This window comes from Mirounga leonina, unplaced genomic scaffold (assembly GCF_011800145.1).
Source record: "Mirounga leonina isolate KUSES-001 unplaced genomic scaffold, KU_Mleo_1.0 Mir_129, whole genome shotgun sequence".
Taxonomy (NCBI): domain Eukaryota; kingdom Metazoa; phylum Chordata; class Mammalia; order Carnivora; family Phocidae; genus Mirounga; species Mirounga leonina.
In genome coordinates this window covers 68164752-68176766 of record NW_023270323.1, presented here as the reverse complement: position 1 = coordinate 68176766, position 12015 = coordinate 68164752, and positions in this window count along the sequence as shown.

Genomic DNA, 12015 nt, shown 5'->3' with positions numbered 1-12015 from the left:
CCATCTCCACATGTTCTCCAACCCAGAAGCTCTCCAAACACCATCCTTTGGGGTTTTATGGTGGTTTCACCACATAGGTATGATTGATTAAATCACTGGTCACCTGCAGTTGATTCAAGCTCCAGACCCTCTCCCTCCTCCGGAGGTTAGGGAGGTGAGGTAAAAGTTCCAACCCTCCAATCACCTGCTGAGTTCTCCAAAAGTCACTTTAAACAAAACACACCTGACTTGCTCTTATCATTTCAAAAATTCCAAGGGTTTTAGCAGCTCTGTGCCAGAAACAGGGATTAAGGCCAAATATGGATTTCTATGATAAATCACAATATCACGGCAGGGGACCAAAGCTCCCAGGCCACTACAGCAGACACCCACAGGGCATCACAGCAACCTATACATTCTAGGGAATACTGTGATTTCCTCCCCTGTTCCAAGGCATTCTTCCAGAAGATATATGGCCCTTCCTATGTGCCCGACACCATGTTACGTGCTGGAGATATGAAGGTGAGTTTAAACAACAAACAAGCAGGATGCCTGGATGGCTCAGTCGGTTAAGCGTCCAACTGTTGATTTTGGCTCAGGTCATGATCTCAGGGTCAGGAGATGGATCGAGGAGTCTGCTTGAGATTCTCTCTCTCCCTTTCCCTCTGCCCCTCCCCCCGCTCACACGTGTTACCCCCGCTAAAGTAAATAGATCTTTAAAAAAAAAAAAAAAGACAAGCAAACACTGCTGTTCTTGTCTCATGGAGCTTAAAGGCTGATGGGGGAGAGACATTCATCACAATCACACAAACAAGGGTAAAACTGCAATTCTGGAAAGGACTATGAAAACTTGTAATGTGGAATTCGTCCCAGTAGGCGTGCCAGGAAAGGCTTTCCCCTGGCAGTGATGCGGTGGAATGAGGAAGAAATAACAGGGCCATAGGGAGGGTGGGAAGATTGATGCAAAGACCCTAAAGAGCAGGAAGCCTGGGGTGCCTAGGTGGCTCAGTCAGTTAAGCATCTGCCTTCAGCTCAGGTCGTGATCTCTAAGTCCTGGGATGGAGTTCTGCATGGGGCTCCCGGTTCAGTGGGGGAGTCTGCTTCTCCCTCTCCTTCTGCCCCCCCACCCCACTCTTGCTCTCTCTCTCACTCAAATAAATAAATAAAATCTTTAAAAAAAAAAAGAAAAAGAGGGCGCCTGGGTGGCTCAGATGGTTAAGCATCTGCCTTCGGCTCAGGTCATGATCCCAGGGTCCTGGGATCGAGTCCCACATCGGGCTCCCGGCTCAGCGGGGAGCCCGCTTCTCCCTCTGACCCTCTCCCCTCTCATGCTGTTTCTCTCTCGCTCGCTCTCTAAAAAATAAATAAAATCTTTAAAAAAAAAAAAAAAAAGAAAGAAAAAAGAGCAAGTCCTCCTAAACCATGTTTCTTCTTTAGCTAAGAATTAGCTGGAATTCAGTGAAGAGCTTAAGATGAGCTTTACTTTTTATATATAGAATTTAACTCTATACCTTTTTGTAGGGCAACTAATGCTCTATAAAATCTTGTCACTGGGGCACCTGGCTAGTTCAGTCCATAGAGCATGCGACTCTTGATCTGGGGGTCGTGAGTTCAAGCCACACATTGGGTGTAGAGCTTACTTTAAAAAAAAAAAATCTTATCACTCTTCAGGAAGTGAGAACCATAGAGACAAGGCAAAGGGAGAGAAGAAAAGGGGAGGAGGGAGAAAGCCAAGGATCATAGAGGAGGGGAGGGGAGTATGTCATGCCCCATGCACTCCCAGCCTTTTTCCATCACTCAAGCTTTGGAGAGTTTCTTTGTTTACCTGGATCAGCGATTAGTGGTGACCTTTTGGGTCAGTTATTTAACCTCCTGGAGCAACCCTCAGTCCAGGCAATACCACTGAGGACAAAACTCCCAAAAGGCTGGTGGAGAGTTCAGAATATGGAGTCATCCTCCCAAGTGGGAACCTCAGTTTACCACTCAGAGCTATGTGTTGGGCAAGCGGCTGTTCTTCTCTGTGCCTCAGTTTTCTCATCTGTAAAATGGAAAAATAATAATGACTAATAGGGTTACTCTGAGGCTGAAACAGATGAAGTGAGGAATTGGCGTGGTGCCTGGCATGTAGTAGGCGCCCTATATTGTCAGCATCCCCACAGATGCAGGAGGGAAGAGAAGAGGCTGAGTCAGTGAAGGAAACAGCCCTCGCAGCCCTACTGTGTGTCATGTACTTGGCTAGATCACTCGGCTAACTGAATAGTGTGGGATGCAGGGTTTACCGAGTCAACAGAGTCTGCCTTTTGTTTGTTATCGTCCAGCAGGCAAGATGAACAGTAAACAAATGAGGACAAATTATTAACTAACTGATAACAAGAGGAAACAACCATTCTCCTCGGGTGGAGGCAGAGTCCAGTGGTCAAGATTCATCTCATTTGTATAAACTCAAGGCATCCCCCACAACCCAGAGACCCCCTCACTGCTGCTCTTCTGGTGTCTTACCTTCCAGTTTTTCCCACCTACTTGTATCCAGTATTTTACTGAATCTAAAACGCTGTTGGTTTTAAGTGACACTATTACTTTATGGACTCTAAGAACACTACCAATTAAGCTATGACACACCATCGGTTGTAAGACGCCACTGCTTTTGGGAACAGTGAAATATACAAATATACAAAGTATCTTCACATTGACAAAATACAGCACAATGTGTTTAACTGGGGTCCAAGTATATGATTTAATAACATATATCATGCATCCTGCCTTTCACTTGGTATTACACCATGAAAAATTTCTCATATCACTAGGCATTATTTGAAAACATGATCTTTAATAAGGGCAATGATAATAAATTACATCTGTTATTAGCACAACTAAGTGATGCTAATTCTCTGGCTTATTTGTGGGCTGGTAGAGTATGGTGGCTGAGAGCACAGACTCTCTTGTTCAAATCCTGGCTCTCACCACCTCCTAGTGACTTTGGGCAAGTGGCTCTCCCTCTGCCTCACACTTCTAACTGTAAAAGGGACATCAAAGTAGGAGTTTCTTGTTAGAGTTATAAAGATTGATTAATGCTTGCAATGTCCACAATAGCCAAACTATGGAAAGAGCCTAGATGTCCATCAACAGATGAATGAATAAAGAAGATGTGATAGGGCGCCTGGGTGGCTCAGTTGGTTAAGCGACTGCCTTCGGCTCAGGTCATGATCCTGGAGTCCCGGGATCGAGTCCCGCATCAGGCTCCCTGCTCGGCAGGGAGTCTGCTTCTCCCTCTGACCCTCCCCCTCTCATGCTCTCTCTTTCTCTCATTCTCGCTCTCAAATAAATAAATAAAATCTTAAAAAAAAAAAAAAAAGAAGATGTGATATATATATATACACAGTGGAATATTATGAAGCCATCAAAAAAATGAAATCTTGCCATTTGCGACAACGTGACTGGAACTAGAGGGTATTATGCTAAGCAAAATAAGCCAATCAGAGAAAGACAAGTATCATATGATCTCACTGATATGAGGAATTTGAGAAACAAGACAGAGGATCATAGGGGAAGGGAGGGAAAAATGAAACAAGAAGAAACCGGAGAGGGAGACAAACCATAAGAGACTCTTAATCTCAGGAAACAAACTGAGGGTTGCTGGAGTGGTGGGGTGTGGGAGGGATGGGGTGGCTGGGTGATGGACTTTGGGGAGGGTATGTGTTATGGAGAGCACTGTGAATTGTGTAAGACTGATGAATCACAGACCTGTACCCCTGAAACAAATAATACATTATATGTTAATTAAAAAAAAGATTGATTAATGCTTGTTAAGCGATGCCTACACAGTGTAGAAAGTGCTCGACAAATGTTAGCAGTGGTGATTATATGAAATACTCTGTTGTCAGTCTTTTGAGTTGTTTCAAGGATTTCAGTAATTAATGATGCAGTAATTAACATGTCTGTTATAACTTTTGTCCTTGTTTCTGATTATTTCACGGCACTTAAGATACGGGATTACTAGGTCAAATGGTATAAAGTTTTAAGGGTAATGATAGAGATCATCAAATTACTCTCCAAAAAAGCTCTATTTGGCTTTCCCACTAGCAGGGTCCAACAAGACACATGTCACCACATGCATTAAAAGTCATTGCATGTCTGTTAACTACTGTTACTACTCTCTCGTTTCAGTTTGCATTTCTTAGATAACCAGTGAGCTGGAATATTTTAATTTTTCTCTTATCCAGTTTCCAGTCCAAATTACTTTATCCAGAGATAAAATAATTTGCAAAAATTTTAGTAAGAAATTTGATCTGAAAATAGAGCAAACATGTATCCAGGAAACTGAGACAGAGGCCAAAAAGGGACTTGCTTAACTCAGGAGTATTCCCCAGGACACAGAATCTCACTGTTAAGAACATTCTAGAAACACATCAGGTTTCTACCCACAATCCCCTCACAAAGCCCCAAGACAGCAGAAGCTTCTGGCTGATGGGATCCTCTTACTATTCATATGCTTCCTTTGGCCTCCATGGAGGTCCCCCCCTTCTTTCCCTAAAATGTGCCAAATGATATTTATTTTAAATCCAAGTGATACAATGTCACAGTGGAAATGGACCTGTGGGAAAAAATCTGGACTCCACCCCAATTTTCTCCTGTGGGCTGAGACCCAAAAGCAGAACTTCCAAACCCTCTTTCCAAGCCTCCTAGAGGCTCAGAGTGGCGCTTTGGAGGCCGTGTGTGCACTTGATTTCCCTGGTCACACTACTTCAAACTTTACCTGTTCTAGGATTTTTCAACAGCCGTGGCTTCAGATTGCTCCTAGAGGCAACGCCATACAATGCCATCCTGCACTGAGCCGGGACCTGCCACAGAGTGTGGTCACCCTGGGAGGGCCTCTCCCAGACTGGTCCGGCCCCCACACGGGTGTTCAGAAGGGTCGGGGATGACATTGCTACCTGCTTCCCAGAGAAGTGGAAATTGTGAACTTGAGAACCAGTGGTTGTGGGAGCAAATTAAAGATGCGCAAGTCAAAAAACTCTTTCCCAGGAAAGGCCTACCATTTTCCCCTGAAGTACAATAATACGAGAAACAAGAATCGTGTATCATCTCATTGAATATCCACAGTTGCTCCTAAAGGTAGATCTTATCATTTCCATTTACAGATGAAGAAACTGCATCAATCAGGGACCAGCCAGCAGACAGAAACTACTCAAACAAGGAAGATTTAATAAAGGGAAAGGGCCATACGGGAGATAGAAAAATCTAGAGTCCAAACAGGGGATGGTGAGGTGACCCTAGCAACAGTGGAAAGCCACTACCACCCCCAGGGTTGAGAGTCAAAGGAAAAGCCCCAGTGGGCCGGCCGGCCAGGAGCCCGCTCCACAGAGGGAGGGGCTGGGGTGATGGAGGAGACATGGTCATGGCCAAAGATGTCGTTGCCCCTCAGATATGCCACCTGAAACAGGGAAGGGGGCACAGAGATACTGTGGTTTCTCCCTTCCTCTGCCCTCCCACCAGGCCCCCGCCCCACCTCCCCTCCCCCCTGCCAAAACCTACAGGAAGCTGGCTGGCAAGGGAGTCTGGGAAATGTAGTTCTCTGCAGGACAGAGCAGGACAGAGAAAGGCAAGGACTGGATCTTAGAAAAGAGGTGGACCCCCCAACCCCATTGCTAATGGTCCCACCCTACTATGTGGCAGGGCCAAGTATGGAAAAAAGTGCACTTGAGTCCACCACCCTGCAAGCCCGGGAGAAGCAATGGGGAGATGAGAGATGGACAGACAGACGGATAGCAGAAATAAGGTGGTTTAAGAACTTTGCCTTGGAGAGGGGAGAAATTACAGTCTGACTTCCCCAACCAGAGCATCATATAAGCAGCTAGGTAGGGAGCTATGGGTCCTAGTTCATCGCTTACGAGGAGCGTGCAGGTGAGTGAACTTCTCCAATCCTGTCTTTCATTCACTCATTCAACATTCCCTGAACACTGAGGATGCAAAATGGAAAATGATGCTTTAAGTGTTGAGGAGAACTGAACCTTCATTCCTCCGTTCCTCTAGGTTCCTCACCAATCAAGAACAGACCAAAGGAGACAGAGGGCAGAGGGTGTTATAAATCAGCTCTTCAGGGCCAAAGGAGAGGGGAGGTCACACCCAAAGCCCATGCAGCGGCCAGCCACTGGCCCATATCGTCCAGCCGGTCTTCATGCCACTCTCCCTCGTCCTCCTCCTATGACAAGGAGCAAATGAGAACCTCAAGAGAGGAAAAGATGTGTTCCCACAAAAATTACTCCTGTCTTGGAGGTTGAAGGTGTGGACCCTTTAAGACTACTTGAAGAAGAGGAGCCAAGAAGGTGTGTGAAGCACCAGGTACAGAGCAGATGGTCCATGCACGGCACTTGCTATCAGCAGCACAGGCTGGGAGCATGACATCAATGTGAAAACTCAATCAGCAATGAGTATGTCCCACCCCGTCCATATACTCAGCAATCCCACAGACTTCAGTGCAAATCCTGGCTTCCCTCTACGTGCTTTCTCTCTATGTGGTTTGGGAAAATTACTTAATCTCTCATGACCCTTAGGTTCCCTACAAGTAAAATGGGACTCTCACCTACCTCACTGGGGGTCTTAGTTGAGATTCCCTAAAAACTGGCAGCTGGAAGCAAAAGCTCATGTGCTGACTGGACAGCACCACAATTAAAAAGTGTGTACTTCAAAGGATACCACCAATAAAGTGAAAAACCACGCACAGAATGGGAGAAAATGTTCGCAAATCAGGCATCTGATAAAGGACTTATACTAGAACATGTAAAGAACTATCAGAACTCAATAATAAAAATGAAAACACAATATAAAAAAAGGCAAAGGATCTGAGCAGACATTTCACCAAAGAAGATATGCAAATGGCCAAATGGAATCATCATACCCTGCTGGTGGGAATGTCAATGGTGCAGCTGCTTTGGAAAACAAGCAATTCCTATAACAGTTAACTATAGGGTTACCATATGATACCCAGCAGTTTTACACCTAGGCGTATACCCGAGAGAAGCGAAAACCTATATTCACACAAAAAGGTGTACACAAATATTCACAGCAGCATAATTCACAATAGCTAAAAGGTGGAAACAACTCAAATGTCTATCAACCAATGAATGGATAAACAAAATGTGGCATATCCATACAATCGAAAATTTTTTGGTAAAAAAAAATGAAGTCCCAATGCATGCTCCAACATGGATCAACCTTGCCAACATGCCAAGTGAACATAACCCTGTCACAAAAGACCACATACTGTATGACTTCATTTATATGCAATGTCCAGAAAAAACAAATCAATAGGGACAGAGAGTATATTAGTGGTGATCTAAGCCTGTGGGAAATGGAGGGTTTGCGGGTGATAGCTAAGGGGTGTGGGTTTTCTTTTTGGCATAATGAAATGTTCTAGACTTGATCATGGTGATGTTGTGCAACTTGATGAATATACTAAAAGCCATTCATTGAGTTGTAGACTTTATTTTTTTCACATCATTTTATTGTTTTTTAATTTTTTTAATTAACAAATAATGTATTATTTGTTTCAGGGGTACAGGTCTGTGATTCATCAGTCTTACACAATTCACAGCACTCACCATAGCACATACCCTCCCCAGTGTCCATCACTCAGCCACCCCATCCCTCCCACCCCCCACCACCCCAGCAACCCTCAGTTTGTTTCCTGAGATTAAGAGTCTCTTACAGTTTGTCTCCCTCTTTGGTTTCATCTTGTTTCATTTTTCCCTCCCTTCCCCTATGCTCCTCTGTCTTGTTTCTTAAATACCACATATCAGTGAGGTCATATGATACATGTCTTTCTCTGATTGACTTATTTTGCTCAGCATAATACCCTCTAGTTCCAGCCTCGCTGTTGCAAATGGCAAGATTTCATTTTTTTGATGGCTGCGTAATATTCCATTGTGTATATGTGCATGTCTGTATATATATATATACATATATATATATACCACATTTTCTTTATCCATTCATCTGTCGATGGACATGAGTTGTAGATTTTAAATGGGTGAGTGGTATGGTATGGTATGTACCATGGTATGGTATGTGAATTATATCTCAGTAAATCTGTAGATAGATTAGATAGATAGATAGATAGATAGATAGATAGATAGATAGATAGATAGATAAAAATCCCATAATAATGAGAGCTCCCTAAAGAAAAAAGTTTTTGTGCTAACACTTCCTTTTGGGGTCGATGCAACCTCAGGAAGCAGGAATGAAGAGGAAAGGGAGCAAGCCCTGCATCAGGCTCCCTGCTTGGCAGGAAGCCTGCTTCTCCCTCTTCCACTCCCCCTGCTGTGTTCTCTCTCTCACTGTGTCCCTCTCTGTCAAGTAAATAAATAAAATCTTAAAAAAAAAAAAAAAGGGAGCGAGGCAGGAAAAGAAAAAGAACAGGGGTGCCTGGGTGGCTCAGTCCATTAAGCGTCTGCCTTCGGCTCAGGTCATGATCCCAGGGTCCTGGGATCAAGCCCCGCATCGGGCTCCCTGCTCAGCAGGGAGCCTGCTTCTCCCTCTCCCTCTGCTCCTCCCCCCTGCTCGTGATTTCTCTCTCTCTCGAATAAATAAATAAAATATTAAAAAGAACAAATTCTAGCGGCCCTCTTGGCGTAGGGGGCAGCGCGTCAGTCTCATAAAAAGAACAAATTCTAGGCAGCGCATTCCTGGACCTGGTCACAGCTTGGTAACAAGGGAAGCTGGCTGCTTGGTCTTGCAACACGGCTTCAGAGGGGCTGGATGAATTACTGCATCTCAGAAAAGTCCATCTGAGGGAGCAAGAGGCTCCCTCCAGGCTCCTCCCCACTCCGAGGGGATGGCAACTTGTCCCCTTCAGAGTGATCACGGGGAAGCCCAGCCCCTGCAGGTCCCACTGGCCAGTGTGCAGGACGGCCTCTCTGCCTGGCGGTGCAGACCAGGAGGGCAGCAGTAACAGCGGCAGGGCCTAGCTCCGGGACTGCAGGAAGCACGAATTACATAGAGCTGCTCTGAGCATAAACCACGCAAGTGTATGGGGACGTGGCAGGGGGGCGCATAAGCCAAGGCAGCAAAACCAAGGGTTATTGTGAAAATCAAATAAAAACATAATCCAAACTACTGCCACCCAGTAAACAATAAATGATAGCTCTTTGTGTTCCTCTTTCTCTCCCCAGAAGACTTTAAATGCGTCTTAAGGCAGATCTCTCTTATTCACCTTTGTAATATTTACCGCATTTTGCAAATCATAGTAGGTCAGTAAATATTTGCCAGCTAAGTGCATGTTTCTAACCTGACCCTGAGAAGGTGTTTAATAGCTGATTGTACTACTGAATGATGTGCTCTTACAAAGTAACATTCTGGTTTTCCCATCATATTTCAAAATAAATTAGAGACTAATTTATTTAACTAATACTTTCTGAGCACTTCTATGCACCAGTCCCTTTGCATGAATTCATCTGCTTAATCCTTGGAGATCGTTGCCATTATGCTCCCATTTCTCATTTGATTGAGACACGGGAGAGATTAAAGGACATACTCGAGGTTTCTACAGCAAGTAAGCAGAAGCCCATGTTCAGACGCAGGCATTCTGACTCAGAGTCCTTATGCTTTTTTTTTTTTTAAGACTTTATTTATTTGTTGGACAGAGAGAGGGTGAGAGCACAAGCAGGGGAAGCGGCAGGCAGAGGGAGAGGGAGAAGCAGGCTCCCCGCCAAGGAAGGAGCCCGATGCGGGGCTCGATCCCAGGACCCCGGGATCATGACCTGAGCCAAAGGCAGACGCTTAACCGACTGAGACACCCAGGTGCCCCCAGGATCCTTACACTTAACCATTAACTCTGCACAGCTTCTGGGTGTAGGTCACATTCTAGCTGGAAGTTCCCAAGAAAAAGCCACATCTGTGTAATGGAACAGACTGCAACGGGCTCCTTCCCAGTGCTCCAGCTCTCCCTACTGTCAGAAGCTGTGTACACCTTGGGAATACACCACCTGCCCTCCAAGCTGCTGCGAGCCCATCTGGAGAGAGCAGAAGCTTCAGTCAGGAGCACAGCAGGAAATGAGCACACGGGACAAGCACTCCTCCGCAAGCTCAGGTTAAGAAAACCTGACAATTCAAGAAGCCAAGCTGCAAATTTTATATATCAGATTGGCTCCCTGGGAAAGGATGTCAGCAATAGACTAGATATCCGAGAACAAAGCAGACCCCAAAATCTGCTAGGTTTTTCTAGATTCTGTTCAGGAACAAAGTTGAGAAGACTCCAACAAAGTATGTACATGGAGTTAAAGCAGTCTGCACCCCAACTCCTCTCCCCACTGCTCTCCTGCCCCTGCCACTCTCCTAAAACTGCCCAGCAGCATTATCAGTGGCCGTCCACAGAGAACTCCTTCCTCCTACCTGACTTCTCAACAGCGCTTGGCAGCACTATTCATTCCTTCCTTCTCAATATGCTTTCTTCGCTTTATTCCCAGGGACACCACGTTCGTAATTTTCCTCCTACCTTGTTGGTTGTTCCTTCTCGGTGTCCCTGGTTGATTTCCTCTTCTTCCCAATCTCCCGGTTTTAGAGCGCTTGCTTAGTCCTTGGTCTTCTCTTCTCTGCACGCATTTAATGGATCGCTAGGGTCTTAGTTCGGGCTGCTGCATCAAACTAGCATGGACTGAGTGGCTTATAAACAACAGCAATGTATTTCTCACAGTTGTGGAGGCTGGAAGTCTGAGATCAGGCTGCCAGTGTGTTTGGGTTTTGGTGAGAGCCCACTTCTGAGTTGCAGAATGCTGACTTCTCATTGTCTCCTCACATCTGCAGCAAGCAGAGCAGAGAAGCAAGCTCTTTCATGACTCTCATAAGGGCACTAATCATGCGGGCCCCACTCTGATGACCTCATCCCATCCTAATTATCTCCCAAAGGCCCCACCTCCTAACATCATCACATTGGGGGTGGGGTGGGTCTCAACATATGAATTTGGGGGGTGGGGGACACAAACATCAAGTCCATAACAGCCAGTTACCAGTATTCCCTCTCTGCTCCAAAGTCACGTCTCATTGCCTGTTCTGCTCGAATGGAGATGAACCTTGCAAGCATTACTCCTACACAGTTGATGCAATGTTACGTTTGCCAGTAGAGTGTGCTAGAGGGTCACTGCAAGAGGAAGGGGCTTCTCTTCTTGGTTCTGGTTCCTTTCCATATTGCTCCTGCCTCATGACTACCATGTGCATGCAGGGGACATCCAGCAACACTCCCATAGATGGCTTCCCGTTGAGTTTCAGCAGTTCCCAAAGGGCAGAATCCCCAGTGAATCTCAAAGATGCCCCAGTGGGGATGCTTCCCAGCCTCAGTCTACTTATACCTTGGCAGGGCATTTCCTGCTTCCCCAGTGATCATAGACCAGCACTGGCCCAGGACACCCAGCAAACTTCTGTGCCATCCAATGAGCTGCAACCAAACCTTCTCCAAAGAGGTCCTAATGCCAGCCTTGGGGAAGGGTCTGCCTTCAAATTTGTCCTTCCATGAGTACTCCTCCCCTAGTCCAAGGTTCAGTTTTCTTTAGTCCTTTATACTTAATCTTTTAGTATTCATTCATCCTTTACCTTAAATTTGCCCTGTTCACATCACTATGTGGTTCTTAGCTCCTAGATCATGACTGACACACTCCCTTGGTCTCATCCATCTAATATCACAGCTTCAAATGCCAACTCTATGTCCACAGCCTCCAGATCTCTCTCTCTCTCTCTTGAACTCCAGACTCAAAATGCATCTGCCTACTGAATATCTGCACTGGGATATTAATAGAGCAAACCTGTTTGTCCAAACTACACTTCTGATACCCCCAGCACAGCTTCTCCTATCCACAGCCTTCTCCAGCACATTTATAAACAACCTGATCCTCCCTTCCGCTCATGTCAAAGACCTTGGGAGTCATCAGTGACTCCTCTCTCTCTCTCTCTCTCACCCTCACATTAAATCAGCCTGTTGACTCGACCTTTATTTATTTATTTATTTATTTATTTATTTATTTATTTATTTATTTATTTATTTATTTATTT